Source organism: Cephus cinctus, unplaced genomic scaffold (assembly GCF_000341935.2).
Source record: "Cephus cinctus unplaced genomic scaffold, Ccin1 Ccin1_scaffold0690, whole genome shotgun sequence".
Taxonomy (NCBI): domain Eukaryota; kingdom Metazoa; phylum Arthropoda; class Insecta; order Hymenoptera; family Cephidae; genus Cephus; species Cephus cinctus.
In genome coordinates, this window is record NW_014333313.1 from 1,871,429 (window position 1) to 1,890,732 (window position 19,304).

At 41.9% G+C, this 19,304-nt stretch overlaps 1 protein-coding gene and 1 long non-coding RNA gene across 25 annotated transcripts in view; one reads left to right on the plus strand and one right to left on the minus strand.

Moving 5' to 3' along the window:
• The window catches only part of LOC107269770 (dystrophin, isoforms A/C/F/G/H), a 261,027-nt gene that overhangs the window by 38,537 nt on the left and 203,186 nt on the right, over positions 1 to 19,304 (plus strand). The gene's annotated exons all lie outside the window — the stretch shown is intronic.
• On the minus strand, positions 7,003 to 8,938 carry LOC112494650. Of its 2 annotated transcripts, XR_003060296.1 has the most exons (4): positions 8,740 to 8,938; positions 8,536 to 8,642; positions 7,560 to 7,770; positions 7,003 to 7,397 (listed from the first exon to the last, which is right to left on the minus strand). It is a non-coding gene; the product is annotated as an uncharacterized LOC112494650 (long non-coding RNA). The 2 variants fall into 2 exon arrangements; XR_003060295.1 differs by having other exon boundaries at positions 7,003 to 7,770.

Consider the following 19,304-nt stretch of genomic DNA (forward strand, 5'->3'; position numbering starts at 1 on the left):
CCCCCCGCCGCCACTTCCAACCGACGCTATCTCCCGGAGGCGTCTCGACGCCGCTAGCCGCATAGCTTCCTAAGAAAGTTTTCGCTTCCAGCTCGCGAATAGATATACATAGGTCGGTAGCCAGCTATAGCAGTATCCACGTATCGTCCTATAAATCCTTGCTCCGGTAGAATCCGCAAGTATGTATCATTGTCACGATATATAACCTGTTAATACGTTAACAGCAACTTGGAGGAGATCCGGCTTATATAACTTTCTTTCAGTTTTCTTCTTGTTCTTCTCGCGCGTCCACCAATCACGATATGACGTCAAATACGATACTTATTCAAAGTCCAGAGGATAGCGAATAGCCACAGTTTCCATCTTGGAAGACAAATTGAGAAGCGGTGGACCCTAGTGCCATCTCTCTCTCTGTCTCTCTCTCTCTCTCTCTCTCTCTCTCTAACTTATACAACGAAAACGTGAATTAACTTCCGAGCAGGAAACCAATTTTCGGTCTTGGTAAATGCGTGTCCTTAAGAGCTAGAAAGAGAAGAGGATCTCTCGTGAGGCGAGACGCGAGCTAACGACACACAGTACGTTCAGTTGGTCCAGTAAGCACAGCGATATTTTACGAGTCTCCTGGTCCCACGAACGCCTCGAAATATATTCGTGGAATTAAGCACAGCCGGCTTTTCGTCGCCGGAGTTCATTAGCCCTTTTACGATAATTGTTTCTTGTTCCGTCATTTACCAATTGGTAAGTCATTCAGGCACAATAGGGTACTGGTTGAACTTGAGCTATACTAAACTCCCAACCCCCCTTTGCGTCATTGTGCGACATCAGAATTCTTGATGTGCTACTGCTGGTACTAAGAGTGGTTAATTAGAAGCATGGACTTCACGTGCTGGGCAGGTCGAGCGAAGTGTAGAGGTGCTGGGGGGGGACCTCGTGGCTGGGGTGGTGGTTCTTGGTCCGGAACCCCTACGTGGGGTGTGATCACCGGTCCGCATAATGAGAGAGGATAAGCCGGCTAATGTAGTCGTGGCGGAATCATCCCTTGTCTTGGCTCTATCTTTTTATCTTGAATTATCATTTTTCATCCCCAACTTGCTCGATCTCTCTACACCTCGTGTTTCAGTCGTACCCTTATCCACCTTATCCTGGGTCCTAGCAATTAAGGGTCTATGAAGTTGATTCGACGACACCACTCGCTATTCGAATTGATACATTTTTTTGAAGCATGACTCCAATTATCTCGTTCATCAGCGCATGTGCTTATGTTTCGAGTACCCAATCTCTGGCCTGGCCGTGATCGCGAAGTTCAATAATTGGCTCTTCCGGTAATTGGTTTGTGACCCAAGTACGTTGCGTCTATTAATAGCCACGTGGAATCACGATGGATTCACGTTGGTAACGTCAAGCTGTTTTCGGGGTAAGTTTACAAACCCTCCCTTCCTCCTGTTACACGTTTCTCATCTTTTACCCTTATATTTCCTATACCGTACTTTAACCCTCGCTCGTTCAACCCGTTACTTCTCGCGGACGATGCACGAACGTCCCGCTTGAACGTGTTGCGTGCAGAGTAACTCACTGTGCTTTCTGCTCTGGCACTAGTTGGGCAATTTTTGTTTTCTTTTCTTCGAGAAATAAAAAATTGAGAGCAGCAAAGAACATGTGAAACAGAGTGAACGATAACCAGGATCCGGAATCGCGTGCAACGTTGTACGGAACTGGCGTTTTGCTGTTTGGAAAAGAGCTCGATCCTCTTCGGGTTTACTGGAGCAGCGATATTTTCTCCATTATCGAGGCACGCAGTTACGTCGATTTTCAGGGACTGTGTATCATTTTTGCTACGAATGCAAGGAAAATTGTATGATTTGAGAATCCCGGTATCATTGTGTAGTATGCTGATGATTTCTTGGGATTCATATTTGGTACCTGTGAAATTTGTGAATTGTATCTTATACCTTGGTTGGAGCAGGACGATCAGTCGTGCGAAATCTAGCTGGCTATTTTTTTTATAGCTCACATAAGGGTACCCAGAGGGGTTATCGGTTTTGACGCTCTTTCGACCATTTCCAATCAAGTCGGGGAAGTTAGTCCCACATAATTATAAAATTCCGGTTCGGTTGTTTGTTCTGAGTTGTTCTAAGTTTGTTCTACAATGTTCTGGAGAAACAAGTCTCTCAATTGAAATTTGTAGCGGTGAGGCAAAAAAAACACTTTTTTACCGGAACCCCCCACTTATGGAAAATCAAACTTTTTTTTGTTGGTCAAGGTTGTTCTAGTTGTTCTAAATATTGTTCCAGAATATTAATACCGCTCAGTAAAGAATACTCGAATGGGATCAAAAAAACGTTTATGCATATAAAATCATTTCTTCCTACTTTTATCCGACCTGCGACTACCCGATCGTTATACAATTTTAGAACAATCATCGATAGACCAAGAACAACTTGGAGCAACCTAGAAAAACCTAGAACAACCTAGAACAAGATGGAACATCCTGGAATAACCTGGACAATCTTTCGAAATGGTCCCATATCCACTTGCTGTTCCGAGAGCGTAAATGTGTTTTTTGTTCGCCTCATCGCTACAAATTTCAGTTGAGAAACTTGTTTTTCTGGAACATTATAGAACAAACTTAGAACAAGCCAGAACAAGTAGAACCGGAATTTTGGAATTATGGGGGGCTAACTTCCCGCACCCCTTCCGATCCATCCCATGTGTCCTTCACATGCCACTTTGATAGATTCATTCCTATCTAAAATCGCATCGGCCTAGCAGACCAGAACCAAATTTCCCTCTGCTTTCGTTCTCGTCGCCGAATAGCCAAGTCATTCTCCGCCAGGCTTTTCTGTCAGGAATCTTTATGTATGCAGCAATGGAATTCCGTGCGAGTGATTTTCGTCGGATAAGAATCCGAAGAAAAAGTATAAATTTTGATGGCGTTTTGAAGACTCTTACGCAATGGCCATACTCCAACCTAGACTGTCTTATATCGTATTATCCTTTCCACGGTTATGGGCAGAGGGTCGAATGGTATAGGAGGAACGTATATAAGGGAGTGAGTATATAATAGGGGTGTGCAGTAGGTCGGGAATAGGTTAGTGATCTCCACAGGGTGGACAGATAGGACACGCACTGAACTTCTTTTTATCCAGCGCGTGGGCGAAGAAAGGGAAGACAAATGGGTCCTTGGTTTTCAACCCCCCGTTACCGTCTAAGTGGTTACCGATGGTAGGTTAGTTATTTAGAGCGAGACAGGGTGGAACGACGAAAAAAGTATTTTTAAATATTCACAAAGGAGCACGAAGTACATATACGCAGCATCCCAACCGTAGATCAACCGTTACGCCTGGACCACATGGGTCGGACGGTTGAATTTCGTCGCAGATCCGACTGTCGATTCGTACGTGTTCACAATCTGGTAGAAGCCGAACAAAAATTTTCGCTTCGTTTGACAGTCGTAAAATAACGTCGTTAACGTTGACTTCGCGATCCAAAGCACAGCCTCCATGGACCATTCGTAGCGTGCAATAACCTCGCTACGCGAAATCCTCTCCCGTGGGTTTTTCCGTTAATTGAATCGGTCGAGTAGCGTGGGTTCTTTGTAATCGGATTACCGTAAAGCTCGTGTCTCGTCACTTTTTACCGTTAGTACTATTCTGTGTCCCTGGCGGTTTTATCTTGATCTTCTTTTTTTGATCTGCTTTTTTCTATAGTCATCGGTACCTGTCGCGTGCGTAGACTTACTAATGGTCCGTGCAACCAGAGCTGATACGCACAGGCTGACGACTGAGCGGGATTACCTTTATAGGATCCACATGGATGTGATCCGTCAGCTTCCAGTACTTATTTCGCATTGAGTTAGATTCTGGGGAAGGGGTCCAAATAGGTATCTAATTTAACCGGCTTGTTTGCATAATTACAGGAACTAGGGAGGCTGGATGTCCAGTGACTTTTTTATGGTATTAATGGGAATAACGTTATATAACGATCAAGTGCCATTTTTCATTATAGTTTAGTTATCATTTGTAGATTTGGTAGACTTTTTGTTTTTAGTACCTGGTATAATTTGGAACGAGGTAAGCATTTTTTTTTACGTCACGGCACCCCGGCGAGTCGCCAATGGATAAATATTTTAGCAGCAGCGGAGAGAAAAAGTGGTGAGAATGGCGAGAGGGGTGCCGGTGGTCCTGGACACGTGTGAGTTATGCTGTTCTCTGTGCGATACGACGGGGGGTGCTGCTTTTTATACTGCGGCTGCTGATGACATCCGCCCTATGCAGCTGACCCCCTATTATTTCCCAGGATCGCTTCCTTATTAATGCTTTACGACACTGTAGATCGGGATCTGTCGTACATCTTCGTGGAAAAGCTTTAATGGAGGATTGGATACGTATATACAAGGACGATGTATATCCACGCGTATCTATTGGAAAAGTATTGAACGACCATTGTTGATGCCCTTTCTCCTGTGGAATTCGATAAGCCACAAAAGCACCCTATATCAAACGACAGAGGAATTGACGCGGGACCATAATTCGCGGTTAGGAGTCATAAAATTTTATCCCGTACGTTGCCAACAAATTTCTCCGTAAAGCAATGGCGGGTAGCCACGCGCACGTGTGAACCGCCACGGGTATACCATACTTCGTGAAGTGTATTTCGAGCTTGTGACCAAAAGAAGAAAAGTGTCCTCACATGAGGCAGAGAATAGCACGGTGGGTATGGAGGGTGCGTAAGGGTTTTGCAGGGAGGGAAAAACGAGAATAATAGAAGAGTGGTCCAGAAGGGGAGGGGGATGCATGGTTCGGATGGAAAGCTACCCAGGAGCCGCAGCTTCCACATGACGATGTCCCGGGCTAGAAGGTGGAACTGCGCTGAGATGGAGTTGCTCCTTGTGTGGTCGAGTGTGACCCACTCGATCCTATAGTCACCATAAGGGGACTTAGGCTTCTTTATTTCGCGTTAAACCTGAAATCTGAAAACTTGTAAAAAATTATTTCAATGGGATACGTGAATCTTTGTAATATTTTTCTACTCTTCTACTTTCATCTCAGTGTGATTGTATGCTTGTTCTTTGGGGCTGATTAAATACTTGAGGGCATTTCAACCCTTTACCGAGGTCTTATACATTCATAATGACAATCCAGGTGCTCTTATCGAAATAATCAATGCATTAGACGACCTTTGTGATTTTATTTTTTCGCTTGAATTCATAATTTTCAAAATTTACGTTCGGGTATATATATGTATATATATATATATATATATATATATATATATATATGTATTTTTTTAATCAAAAATATCATGGTTACGTGGGATTTCAAGGGTAGTAAATTTTTTCACTATACTGCTCCACGTGAAATCAAGCAACATCCCACTGATAAGGCGCCGTGATAATCTGCTTTGTAGTTAGCATGGCTCTACTCCGGGGTTCCCTTCGTCGGGCACGATTATCTTGAGCGAGTTTAAACCGCGTCATTCACATCGGAAGATGCTCGACGATTATCTCGGGCACGGAGCTAAATCATGCGTGTGAACGATAAAGCCAACCAGAGTGATTCCGCAGGCTTTTTTGCTTGCCTCTGCTCTGCCCCCCTCCTAGTTGCTTCACGTATTTCTTCTGTCGAGGGATTTCGGTATTGAAGCAACTTCAGGGCACAGCCTCTCCCTTCCCTTCGTGGACCATTGTCGTTGACGAAGCATTCGACAATTTAGGGAATCGACTGGCGCCGCGTTTACTTGCCGACGCGAATAAGAGGCAGAGAGCAAACTTTAATCTCGCAGAGTGATCTCTTTATGGGAAACGTACCTGTCGATGACAAGAAAGTCGGGAAAACGAATTTGAAAATGGATCGAAGGACTTTTCAAAAAAATTCAGACCAACTTCTACTCGTTTATCGTCCATTCACATTTACATATAAATTTGACTTTAATCGATCAACAATTCTTTTTCAACCCTCAACACGATAACCATATTGAACTTTCGAACTGTTAACAGAATATACTCAACAGCGTTTTTCATTCAAGTAAAAAAGTATTGTCAATCGATACCCTTTACGTGCATATCCATCTCAATGTACTTTTCTTCACCCGTTATCATACTTCACTACGAGACGCAGCATCCCTGTCAAAGATAAAAAGTTACGCCGTATCTTATTTCAACGTAAAAGCAGTTGTACCGACCCGACGAAATACTAAGGTTACCTATGGCGCAAAAGCCTCAAGGAAAATCGAGTGCATAAAGTTTCACTGGGTATAGTCTGTTATCTGTATATTCTAAGTAGGTACGTACCTACGTATCACATTCAGAGCCTAGACGAGAACTTTCATCTATTTATACCTCAAGTAACGTCGTATCCAGGATACCGTCTGTCCTTCATCCATTTTATTCCCCTTGTACATTCTCTTTCTCTTTATTCCCATCTCTCCCGTACTCTGTTCCAGCTCACGGTTGGTCACACCAAGCGAAGCTTGAGTCACATTCTGTCCGTTTCCTGGTAACAATTCTCTCGACTGTCTTTAAGGTCGCCGCTCTTTGAACCTGAACTTCAGGCAAAGACGTCGCAAGCAACGGCTATGAGCTTGCACTCGGCATTATACGCTAGAATGGAATTGTACGGGGTGGCAGAGAAGGGTGCGTTCTCAAAGCAACGATAGGAATCGCGTATGCTCGCGAGTGGGACGCGACAGGTAGTGTGTTCACCTCCGGACGATTCTAATATCTTGGAGCTTTTTTGGCCGCCGGCTGGTTGGCACAGTCAAAGTGTCACCGCTGGGGACCATTCTAGTTGGCACTGAGGGAAAGGCGAAAGTCGTGTGTAGGCCCTTGCCTGCGTACTACAGACCCTTTACGTCGAACGTGGACAGAGGCCTTCAGGTTGTTGCGGCTCTAGAAGAAACTTTAGAAAGAAGCTTTTTCGCACGAAGTGTCTTGTATATTCTTCCCTGAAAAGAGTCAGTGGTACTGGAGGCTTGTTGGGCAGGTCGGATAAGTATAAGAAAAAAGTTTAAAGAATTATTTCATATCTCTAGATTTATAAAGTAATCGAAATCTTTTAAATTGACTTCATAGACTTACCTTTTCTACCTGATCTTCATTATTTTTCTTAGATGACGTAAGAGCTTCGAGCGAGATCTCCAATCGAGTGTTCTAGGTTCTGGGCTGGTAGTGCTGTTTAATTAAATAACTCAAGTCCGTATTCTCTCAATTTCCTCTTGATTTATTGCATCGTTACTTGGATAAGACGCGACGTGAATTTAGTCATTCGGCAAAAATATTCAAAGAGCAGCATCGTCAGATAAAGAAGACCGTAAACTACGTACAGCCATGCGAAGTCAGCCGAGGTTAATTCACGATCCGTTTTCCTTTCCATATTCAATGGCAGAACGTGCAATAGACCCTGACACACACAGAATAGAAATATAGTGAAATGAACTACAGAGAATAACAGTTATGATATAAGCTCCATTTTGAGTCTTGGACTTAATGCCTTCTTTATAGTCTTTTTTTAGCTCGCACTTAACACATATCCTTTCGACGGGATAAATACGTTGAATTTTACCTGCGAACTTTTATTCGATTTCTATTTCCAGCTTGGAAGGGATTTTGTGAGCTTGCTTAGGAGTCTCTTTCCTGAAGAGCTTGTAACCTTTAATCGCAAGGTTTATCGCGTCTTCCGTTGTAACGTGGTTTCAGTATGGACTTGGGAAGCGCTTAAAAAATACTTTGCAGACTGTTACCCGTGCTTAGGGTTGCAGGGTAGTCTGAGGTTTCTGGAAAAAAAAAAAAAAAAACAAAAAAAAAAAAAAAAAACTAAAAAATATATAATGACGGGATTTGAAGTAAGGGTGGATGAATAGAGAGGTCAACGTGATGCTGAATATTATTTCCTGTCTTGTGCGTTGGACATTATTTTTTATTTCTTGTCTCATGATTTGTTTGCCGCAGCCACGATTCTTCGCGCGGCTTTATTACGTGACATAACGAGGGTCGAAGCTCGCGCCTTTTGTCAAAATCTTTATTCATACGGATTTCAGTCAATGAGTCAGTCTGCGGGAGAATCATCAGCCCCGACGCTTGATAAACAATGGCCCGTGCTCATTAACGTATCTTGAATGATCAAAACCGTTTTCACGATTTTAGTCTAACCTACTTGAGGCTGAATGTCTGGCTTGCTCATTAGAGATAAGAAGATGAGTGAGCTTTGCTTATGCGACTGTGCAACTTTTTTATTCGTTTCGCAAAATTCTCTTTTTTACCCGTTCTTTTCCTTGCTGTGCTTTTGAATGACGTCGTTAATCGCGTTTGATGACTCCATCATTTTTTATACGGACTGATGGTACTTTTTGGTATCGAATAATGGTTGAAATTTTTTTTCATTTTTCAATATCATCTCTTGTATACGCAATACATATTTAAAGTGCGTTTAGATCGTAGAAGTCCTTTGGGCAATTTTAATGAGAGCTTCGCGAATTCAATATAATTCCATTCAAGGAAGCAACTAGACCTAACCTCATTAACGCTATTCTACATCGTACCTCTTTGTCTGCTTCTATGTAAAAAATTCTTTTCTCTCAATTAAAATTATCCTCCCTATAGACGGTCGGATTAATAGCTCATTCAATTCTTAAGCATTTTCCTGAAACTAATGGCAGATTCTCATGATCGTTGATTCAACAGCGAAACAGCGCCTATTAGAACCCTCTGAATCCATAGAACCCGTATCCACGAAAGCCACTTACCCGCACGAAGGATAATGACGGCAGACTACCAAAACGTTAGCCGTCCTAAGATCTTAGCTGAAATAACTCCTACGTCGGTAAACAAGACCCACGGCGCAGTTGCCTTTTCAATGAGAATTGGCACGTCAAACTTCAAGTAGATTCTTATTTGTTCGGACAAATAGCAGTGAGCGTAGCTTAGCTACAAGAAACTTTTTACGTTCTACATAAGCGCGTGTATATCGAACGAACAGTCGACACCAAGTCCTGCGTATTACATACCGTGGACTATTTAGTTAAAAAGAATCATACAACAATAGGCCAAAAAGTGTTTAACGAACTTTCACAAAGAAGGAAAAAACTTGGATCCATTCGAACGAAGAGTTCCTCTTTAACATGGAGACCCTCGGTATATCCTGCTCCTGTAGCGATCGAAGCGGCAGGCAAGCTGAGAGAATTCCAGAAACGTTTGCCGATTTCGTCCAAACTCCAGAAAACACAGACGCACCCAAAGTGCATTAACCACGTGTTTTTCCTAGTAGCGTGTAATTCTGTTACGTCGTACGTAACGACGGTACGTCTAATGCCCCAAGATGAACTAAACGCCAAGACGCCTCGAGTAATCCAGTGTCTCAAGGAAAATGTGAACGCGGCTTAAGCTCGTCAATGGCGCTTAGCTGGTTCCATTACAGTGCCGACAATCAAGGCAACGTTTAGGTACGGGGTTTAAAGCGAGTGTAGCCACGGGGTCAGGCTTGTAATCTGATAGCGTGGGTCGTCCGGTTGGTCGGTCTTTTAGGTTGGGTTTGAAATGCCCCATTAAGACGAGGGGGCTGCTGTTAGAGGCAGCTTACTAACGTGGGATGCTGCAGGTCAAATTGGGGGTGGATCGAGTACTCCGTGGACCTGCCTTGAGAACAGAAGTTAGATTAGCGCATTCTGTGCACAGTCGTCGTCGTCTCTGTACAGACGCTAAGTGACGTATTATGATGCAGTCGTAACTCGGTACGCTGATAACCCGTGGGGACGTGGCATTAGCCAACTGTCTAATCTGGCTTGGTTACTGGTCCAGCCCAGCATCCCCTATCTCGGTGCATCCCAGCGATTTCCTTTAATAAGATTCCTATGCATGTCATGGAACGCCATCCCTGTTACTCGCTCTGGTAATCTCCTAGGGATGGTTATAACTAATTGGAGCATCTTGAGTCCCGGGTATAATGAGGTTATTGCTAGTTAAGCGACAGCAGCATCTTACGTCGATGCTCCGACTCTGATTGTATTATCTATATGTACGTAATTGGATAGTTGCCTGATGAGGATAACGTTTTGCCCTTTAACTTGATAATCAATGTTATCTTCTTATCTCTTGCTTTTGCACTGTAGCGCAATCAGACGGGACAAGAGTCGCTTTAATGCAATTTTCGAATGGGATGTTATGTTTTACGAGGATTTTTAAGGGTATTCGATGATTCGAAGTGATAACATGGTACCAAGTATGTTCTGGTTAACACGATACTTTTACATGGTTAATTAACGATGATTTCGATATGCCGTGACGCAACGCGTTTCGCGTCTGCAGCACGCTTGAATTAATCATCCTATCATGCGTTAACATTAGTGCTTGGGTTATCACGTGGTAGTATTCGTGTTGGTTTGCATTTTCAAAGTCTATTAATTGATGTCAAACCTTTTACCGAGCTTTCGTCTGCCTTGTGTTTCGTTCACGCGAGTGGCAGGTGTAATAATTTATTGCACGTTATCCTGTGCTGATAATCGACAAACTTAATTTTCATGTCCAAATGCCCGTGTGTATTATTAGAAAAATACTTAAATAATTCACGTGGCCTTTCATACCGTATTCATATCGTTTTACATACTTTTTTTATTTACGTACATCTCGTATTATTCTTGAAAAGGAATATCCTCCGTGTTCTTCTCACGATGGATCAGATCGAGTATCGCGTCAGGTGTTTCCAGGATCTTCAAGTCGCCCATTTTGCGCAGGGCCCCATGGCCGGTATCTTAACGATGTGGATTAAGCGAAATAAGGGTAACGTGCCAGTGACAAATCGAGCCGGGAAACCAGGGCCGTATCCCTTGGCGACACTTGGCTCGGTGTCAGTTCAAATATCAGTGGAGAAACTAGTTGAGATCAGGAGACAAGTCCTTCTCGGGTAAGGTCGCTGATCTCTTGACGTATCGCTACCCTCTGATCCCGTCATTCATAATGCGTACCCTCTTTTGCCAGGTCTTCCCCTTGGAGACAGTTCCCCTACATTCAGCCAGTCATTCCAGCCCCCCTAGGTCGGCTGACCAGGCCGCCTCCGACACCACTTACGCACGTGGTCACTGTTCACACTGAGTGCTATTGAAGCCCCAATACATTTTTTTGAATAGAGAAAAAAAAGAATGATCTGAGTGGTTACAAACGACAGGTCATATTGCAGTATTTTTTTATTACTGGATGATATATTATTATTACGTACATTGATTTTTGCTGAGCTCAATTTATATATATATATATCTTTTAATGTATATGGTTCTTTTATTATTGCCTCTCTCTTCAGTTTATACTTTATTTGATCCTTGATTGTTCTATGGGATATGATTTCCTGCTGGAATCTTCGAATGTGAATATCTTCCGATATGGTTACAATACCGGGACGGTAAGGGGAGGTGGCACTCGGTAGCAGGAGGCAGTCTGGATAATACGTAAGCATTCCAGAATCCAGAGTTTCGCTTCTAGGGAACAATGGACAAGATTAATGGTAGAGAGCATCGAGGTGTGTGGAGCGGGTGAGGGAGAAGAGAGGAGAGGAGGATAGAACATACGGATGACGTAGAGGAGTATAGAGGAAGGACGAAGGGTGCTTCCGGTGCTGGTGAGATCTTGAACGAAACGAAGGGCTACTTGCATAATTCGTCTTGTAATAATATTGGAAATCGGTGACACGAGGTTAACTCGCTATTAAAAGTATCGGAAACTTTGCCGGAAGTGGATGACGATGATTGCCGATTACCAAGCCGGTGATTAATGAATTCCTACGATTATACGGTTCGGAGTGGAAAATTGCATTTTCCACTCTATCGCGCTACTACCCTTACACGTCTGACCGTTCTTCTTCGAAGTTTATCCCATCGTATACCAATTACATTCGGTATTCGAAAAGTGACGAATTTTCAAAATTCAATCGCCAAAAATTCCTACCGTCTCTGCCAACTGGTGAATGACGGAAACTTTCTAAAAATAATTCCATTCAATTAATCCCATTTTCTATCTATCGCTTCGTTGGGATACAGCCATGAGAAATCGTACGATACACAATGTACATAGAATACGTGAATTCGTTTGGCTGCGGTCAAGCGAACAAACTTTTTCGATTTCCCGTTAATTGGCATCCGGATTGAACACGAGCATCACTCGTTCGATCTTCTCATCTCGAGTATTTTTTTTTTTGTATCCACGTTATATCTTTCTTCATTTGCCCACCTCCTCCTCCCCCCACTGCGTCTCTTTCGGTTTCCAAGGAATAATAACAATATAGAACGTCATCTCGCTTTTCATTTTCCGTCCTCAAAGCCAGGGAAAGAAAAAAAATTCCCTCGTGTCTTCGCAGAGGTAATCTCGAAATCTCCATGTACAGCCCTGTCAGAGCTAACAACATTCCCTGCCCCATCCATTGCTCAACCCTGAGCCACGATGGAAATTGACTAATGGTTCTCGTAAATCAGCGCCGCTGAAATCCACAGAGTATCCACGTAAATATCATCCTGAAACATTCCTCGCAGGATGCTCCAGGAATTTCATTCGAGTGGTAATTTTAATTGCCATAAGATCCCGTCAATTTTCATTCGAACGTTCAGTACCATTTGGATTATCATCAAAGGCTGTACCCTCTCGTACCAGCTTACACGTAAAATATATTGGGGTGGGTTTAATAAATTTTTAATAAGATAACTTTCGTCTAACTCAATGATCCCGCGTTCATCCTTGACTACAGGTTATAGCTCGTTTCAGGTTTGCCCTGAATGTAGATATCTGACAATAAAAGCGTCTCGCGTCTCGATACCAGACTCGTAGGTAGTGTAGAGGCTCTTTCGATACGTGGTGGTGGTGGTGGTACTCCTCGTGGCTATGGGAAGAATGGGATATTGAAAAATCCCCATCTTTCATTGACATCCTCAGCTCTCTAGGAGGGAATGAATGCGCAGAGGGTGTGTCAGCGCGCGCGAGAGGTTGGCGTCTACAGCGGCTCGTGAATTTACCCAAGTGAAGCAGCTCGACTTACGAGTGCCAGTCGAGATTTCACTCCTATCTTATACGTGGAAGACGCTCCTGGTGATCGATAACCATACGGGGATTTGGGTTGGCCGCTTCTCGTTCTCCTGGCAGCTTCTTCAGATATTCATCTTGCTGCGAGGCTTAAATGGCGGGTGACGCTCTTATCCTGGTTGTTCCAGTGAAATGCAAGTTAATTGGTTCTACTCGGTAGTTGGTGCCACTTGTTGTACCAAGAGTAACTAGATTCATGAATATATATGTATGTATATGTATCTATATATAGGGTGAGCTTTTAATATACAATATATCCATGTATAAGCTTACACTGTATGTGGAAAATTATTCAAACGAGAATAACGCGATTGCCAGCACGTTACGAGTATCGCTATGGGCTTTTGAAGATCCTTCAAAGCGCGGGAACATTTGAAATCAGTGATTCCCCCGCGGGATGCATCGTAAATCGTTCTGAAACTTCTGGCGTCTTTGCATGACTGCATCTGCCGCTAGAGAATTTCGCTGAATCCTAGAAATTGTTTAGCTTCACGAATGCCTGATTTACGCGAAGCAACTCAATTTATCTATGAGTTTCTAATTGGCCAGTTCGATATAATCTCTTTGGTTATCCCGGTACCAGGTTCTTTGAGTTAAATCTTCATTATCTTGTGTTACGATTCGTCCATGCCGATCGACGTTCTAAATTTTTCATCGATTGTACCGTTTCTGAGCCGATTTCCAGGAAATACGAAATTTTGCGGTGAAGAAACGGATTGTTTTTTTTTTTGGGGGGCGTTAGGGGGGTAACACTTAAAAGAACTCGAGAAGTACTTCATTATTTTGTATTTATGTAGTAAAGTGTATGGCATATATTTATTTTGCTACGAGCTTTTTTTGAGAATCTCGATGATCCTCAGCCACCCTCTCCTCCCCCGTCCTCCCGCCCGCTACTCTGCATCTCCTTCAGTGATATTTGTTTTCCTTGGTAATATAGCAGGCGACGTTCATTTTCATCTTTTATGTAGTTTTTTTTTCCCTATGTATTCCTACATTCTCGTGTAAAAGTCTCGCATTGTGTCTAAACCTGCAGAGAAAGCGTCGTGCTCTGTATTCGGATAATCACAGCTTCTTCCAAGCCCATGCGTCTATTCTCATTCGGAGAGGGTTGAAATACTGTCCTGAAAAAAAATTTCTCCATATTTTTTTTTTTCAAAAGAAAAAAAGTAAACTAGAATACAGTATAGAATGTGAAAAATAATTGTCGACTCAGGACTGCCGTTGCATTGCACATGTCATGTACATATATATTATGTATCGTACATATATGTGGATATTATTTTCACTGAAAAAAATTGAGATACCGAAATACCCTGAGGGAGAGAAAAATTGTAAGTAATTTTTACTTGGGTTATTGAATAATTAATTTTTTTTCTTCTTCCTCCAATTAACCCTAATTACATATAGAAAGGAAATAGTGGAGCGTTGATGAATATTAAATATGGTCAAGCAGCGCCCGTATGACATAGTTGAAAATTGCTCGATGGGGGACCTAGGAAAATAAGAGAAATTATGAAAAGAGAAAGAGAGAAGCGCCAGAGCCTGTTTGAGGAGAGCTTAAGTAAATAGGACATATTATTATTATGAGGATGCTCCATACAGTACCAAGAGAATGAGTCTAGCGAAATGCAAATAAGCGGTTCTCTTTCGTAGCTGCAATTATTATAATCATCATGAAATACCTAACAGTCGGGTAGAACTGAAATTGTTAAAAAAAAATTGCAGCATGAAAATTCATTCTTTAATTTTATACGTCTCCCCACGTAAATGTCATATAGGTGGAATATAGTGAAAAATATATTTTGATATATTATGAATATCTTGAATAGACAATTTTTTATTGCATTATAGTATGTAGAGTATATTTTACAAATACCAAAAATTATCTGTATATTTTATATACCTGAAATGTACCTGCCAGGTAGATAAGTTCTGCCCGCATTATTCTACTCGTAATATACATTTATATCTTATATAGCGCAGGTACCACCTGAACGAACTTTCATAGCATTTTAATAGTGTTACGTTCAAATATCAACGTTAAAATATCCGCGGGGCAAAATAACCGACGACAGAATTGTTTACGTCTTTGCGTCAGATGGCCATAAAAATAAATATCTTTTAGGATTGACCCTGGAACGTTAAGTTATTTTTTGGCAATATTTCGACCGAATATTTGGCAGCTGCTATAACTGGGAAAAAATTGTGTAAAACCATATTGGTGCTCCAATGGCTATATACATACATACATATATATATATATATAATATCTCAAGCTGCTGAATATATTTCGAATAAAACGTCAGATCGTTCGACCGTATGATATTAACGGTTTGACGAATATATCGTATGGCACGTGGAGTCCTTTGAACTTATGCACGATATATCATACATCACATACCAACTATATCAACGCTGCTCCCGTTTCTCTGTTCGCAGAACGTAGATAAATTTTATGTGTGCGAAGTAATGCCTATGTCAATGTCCTGAGCAAATAATTTTTCGGTATTTTTTTTTTTTTTTTAAATGTAACTTTTTAGTCGACTCCTTTGTACCTGTATAAATTTTGGACTTTCAAAAATTCAAAATGTTCTGTGAACTGATTCGTATTGCATTTACGCATTACGTTTGATTGATTGCGTATTTTTGTGAAATACGCTCAAAAATATTTTAATCAACATTGCACAGGTATGTAACGCGTTCCCGGGACTGGTAAATGTAACTACGGTAGTCATTACTGGGTATAGGAAAACAATTGGCACGTTTTGCGGGCAACGTGTACGGGCATTCAATAATTTTCGAAGCGTTAAAAGCCAGCGACGAGAAACGATCCCCGCCGTGTAGTTATATATATGTATATATATATATATATATATATATTATCCAGGCAATTGTCGCTATTATTATTATTATCCAACGAAGCTTCACGCCTAGTTCACCCTTTAGCATTTATTAACTAAACGCAGACCGTTGGCTTGTTGAACAAATTACATTTTATTGAGTTTCACGATTTCACTCTTGTGCATACGATTCCTATGAGAGCGATCGCTCACTGCACTTGAAAATTACATTATCCGGACGAGTGCCACGTGGCAAAGTGAAATGAATTTAAAGCGCTACGTGTCTGACTCTTACGCAACTGCATTAACTGTGTACTAATTCCTTCTACCAATGGACAATCGTACTTCTGCATAACTGTCAGATATTCTCGATGTAGATTCTTCCTCTATCCAGCTTCAGCGAGACACGTTGTCACATATAAGATACCTGGATGCTTTTTAAAACCTAAAAATCTCTTCCCTCTCTAACCAAGTGATACTCGATCCCCTTACTTTATCCACATACTCACATACTCATATAAGTATCCGAGCGCCATTTTATCTTCCGGCGAAAATCTCTACCAATAAAATCCCATAACGAATTATTGTCTGATCGATCGTTTTAACGACGTATTATGAATAATTGATTAGTCCTCATTCCCGCCTTCGTACCTATACACCGATGGTCAGATAAATCTCAGGTCGCGGATGGTCCAGATAAAAAAGGATGATCGATACGTTAATTTTGTGAATATAAAAAAGTAATTATCGATCCGATCGATCGATTGATTTTAATTAACGTAAATTATCATTTGATGTCCATACGAGGAGGGGGGTAGTTTATTTCCACATACGGGAGGGATCCAGATCTATGTAAACGAAGCCAAAGGAAAGTCAGGGATGCTGCTGACATTGACCGCGGTCGTCGAGGTTGACGTCGACTGCTGCTGTGCGGGGGTTGGGTAGGCGTCGGTGTGCGTTCCAGGACGTCGGCGAGGCGGTGCGCGGATGTGCCGGTGGTAATGTCAGACAGAGTGGTATTGGTGGTATCGGTGGTGGTGCTCTGGTGGCGCGTGGAGAGCCGCGCATGCGCAGATACCTACCTTTAGAAACCATCGTGTGGCCGGGTTCGCGATAGGGATGCGGGGTGACAGTTCACCCCCGGACGTACACGGGGTTGCACGTTTTTGATGGTACTCGCGGTGGTTAAACTACAAGAGCGCGCAAAATGCGGTTCGCGGTATAACGCGTTGGTTATATTTGTCCTATAATCGTCATACTACACATATCGGTTGCATTGTATAGATAATTCGAGCGTTATTTAAATTTTATATATATTTAAAATCTTTTTCGGTCTCGATATATATATATATATCAATATTACCCGGGGTGTACGTATTACTCATTTATCTCGTGCATCTATAAAGTATTTATTTATATCGGTATAAATAACATATCCACACACGTATCATACCCGTCATCGGTTTTACTACAGACACCCGCATATATACAGTGACAGTGAGGATTTTTGGATCTCGCGATCCACACTCGAGGAGCTACATGGGTTTATTATGAGAGACTGCATGTAAGTATACCTGTATTTATATATTATACCCATATATGCATTTGTGAATGATAAATAACAATATGCGTTTTATATTGTATAAGCATGGAGAAAAGCATATGGTACGTACGTAGGTATTTTACGTACGTTTTTAAAAAACGAGGGTTGACAAAAATGCTTCTCGACCATCCTGATCCTAAGTAGAACTTTTAGAACCGACGGTCGTATGTTTCTCGACTGTCGAAGAAAAAATGTTGTTCCGAAGCGTCACGTGTACGTCGTGTTTTGCGCTCTTTGTCCGTGTCGGTTGACGTTTCCTTCACATGTCGTTTTATCATCTTGCCCAAAGAGCAATCACTTTTATTAACGTTACACCGACGTCCCGTACGAAGGGCTTCTCCCTTTATTATTTTTCTTCCCGGGAACGCTGCATGCTCCTTTATACAATATCGTTGCACTCGAAACTTCATTCCACTCATATTCCGGTCATTCTTATGCGACCGTGATGCTTGGACGTTCGATTAGTCTCCTTTCGCGAGACGGCAGTTAATCTTTATGGTTGATTTCGATTCGACGTTAAATCCAAGTACCCATTTCGTGAATCCCATTTGGCATTAGCGACTTTGGAAAGATTTCATGTCCCTGAAGAGACGACCGGCCAATTGATTTGGGTTATCGGACTTGCGGCAGTTTTTAAGGCATCGAAAAGGAGGATTCGCAATGATTGATTTTATCTATAGCTGTGTATACATATATGTACATATATATATATATATATATTTATATAGGTAAAAAAGTTATATCTATTTGTTGAATTTCCATTTGAAAAAAAAAAAATTAAAAAGTAAGGAGGATTCGCAATGATTGATTTTATCTATAGCTGTGTATACATATATGTACATATATATATATATATATTTATATAGGTAAAAAAGTTATATCTATTTGTACCGTAGGCCTTTCGCATCACGTGCGAGCTAAATGACTTTATTAACCATGCGATACCTGTGATTTTGGTTAATGACGATTAATTAATTAGAGGAATGATAAAGCCGATATCTACTCTCTCCACTGCTGGCCTGTGATTAAATTATCCACACGTAGATATTATGACACGAGACTCCACCGCAATCTATAGTAAGCTTCACAGAACGCGTGGTCGTTATTGCCCGAGCAAGTACGTGATCGTTAAACTGGTAACACGTGCGGGCTCGATTCTGGCAATTACTTAATGCCGCTTCAAATTAATCGCGTCCTGTATTAATTCACACATCCGCACAACCGTGTCCGTCGAGTTAACGCATTAAACTCAAGTTTTGCCGTGCCAACAAGTACACGCAAACTTACTCACGTCAATCAGCTGATACTTACAAAGGGATATGAAATTTCGTAATCCATCGACCCTCTACTTTTTTAAGGGGGAAAAAAGTATGGGTTTGGGTTAATTATCATTGATGCTCTCGCTATGTGATTTTTGGCGTCCATTAAAAAGCTGTCGTAGCAAGACGTCGCGACGCGTCTTTGGTCGTCGATCGAATTTCATCCCCTATTGGTGAATATCTGTTAAGGATGCTGGGACCATACACGGTATCCAGTTTCATCTTGGATTTCGAAATATGGACTAGGGCGCTTTTGTATAATTTGCTCGTGCCTTGTTTGCATCCATTTTTGACATTGAGACAATAATGGCGCCGAAGTTTATGACGCGTGCAGAAGAGTATCTCGGTAGGGACGTCGCTCCTACTGAAATTAAGTGGGAGTATGGTTAGGGTATGGGGTTTCAGGGTTTCAGGATCGTAACGAAAGGACTTAAGGGACGCGTGGTGACTTACAAGCGACAGTCACGGAAATGGAGTGAAGAGGGATTGGG